This window comes from Camellia sinensis, chromosome 8, assembly GCF_055761805.1.
Source record: "Camellia sinensis isolate YWXY chromosome 8, ASM5576180v1, whole genome shotgun sequence".
Lineage (NCBI taxonomy): Eukaryota > Viridiplantae > Streptophyta > Magnoliopsida > Ericales > Theaceae > Camellia > Camellia sinensis.
This window is the reverse complement of record NC_138968.1, coordinates 58,085,744-58,087,126: the sequence shown is the minus strand read 5'-3', so window position 1 is coordinate 58,087,126 and position 1,383 is coordinate 58,085,744.

Sequence of the window (1,383 nt, the reverse complement as noted above, 5' to 3'; positions counted from 1 at the left end):
TGTACACTCTGTATTTTGCATTCTCTGAACATTTCATTTTCTGGACATGGCATACATACCTTACTTTTTTCTTTACATTATTTGTACACTGTACACACTGTACATTGCTCTTTACATCATCTATAGTCATCTGATATATGCTCACTGTTATCCTTCCATCTTCTGCAGCTATGGGTGTATGTCTATTTTTCGAAGCTTGCCCCATAGCCAGAGGTGGAGATACCACCTATGGTGCCGTACTCGCACAGATAGGACGGGAGATGCCAGCGGAGGCCCCGAGAGTCATTCCTATTTTTTCGTCAATCGTGACCGTGGCAGAGGTAATTCAAACCTTACAGTTATTTCAGCTTTACTTCATATTGCATATACAATGGTAGCTAACAGTCTGTATATTCAATATTTGTAGATCACCTGGAAAGCATGGGCGGTGATGCCTGACGGGGTTAAAGATCAGTTTGCCGGCGCTCGGGAGGCTTCTCGATTCCGGATCTTCCTCGAGGGCCCAGTCTGTCAGGCGTGGTTCTTAGGGGAGTAATTCCTGTGACAGAGCCTCGGCTTGCCCGAGCCGGTGATTCCAATGCCACCTCCCACATATGTGAGGATCATAGAGAGATACACCATGCAGGAGATGATCGATTTCACCCAAGGTTGGGACGCTGACTTCTTTAGGCTTGAGGGCAATTACACTGCCTTTATCCAAACAAACCTCATGCCGCCTCTGACTGGCACCCACGGAGGTGAGAGAGTTAGAGCTCCAGTTGCAGGAGAGAGAGCGGGAGGATCCAGGGCATCCCGGGCTCATGGCAGGAGAGGTTCTCAGACGAGGCAGAGGGTAGGATGGCTAGAGCTGCCTCTATACAGACTTGCTGGCGACCTACGGGGGAGGCCTACCAGATTCCCATCAAGCCTGCACTAGCTGGACACGAGCTTGTCGGAGTTTGAGGCCCGACTCCGGTATGTACTATACTTTACATTTTTCACATTCCATTCATTTCAGTTATGCTTTGTAGACCGCTGATCATCTCAACACATTCACAGGTATCCATAGAGTACACTGGACAAGCTCTCGAGCTAGTGACTTCTCCGATGGGGATGGTTCAGACGAGCATGAACCTATTCAGTCTCTACAGGATTCCGATAAGTTTCCTTCAGTTTGTACTTCATGTCATGAAATTTTCTGCTGATACATTAGCATTTCAACTACAATCTGCCCCATACTGATGTGAATAAATTACATTAACAACATTGCATTGATACACTACTCCCACACACTACATACAACACTACAATCATCTTTGCATCCAATATATACCATAACTGATGCATTTGACGAACTGTCCTTTTCAAGTCCCTTTTCAGATGCCAGGCCCACCGAACACCCTA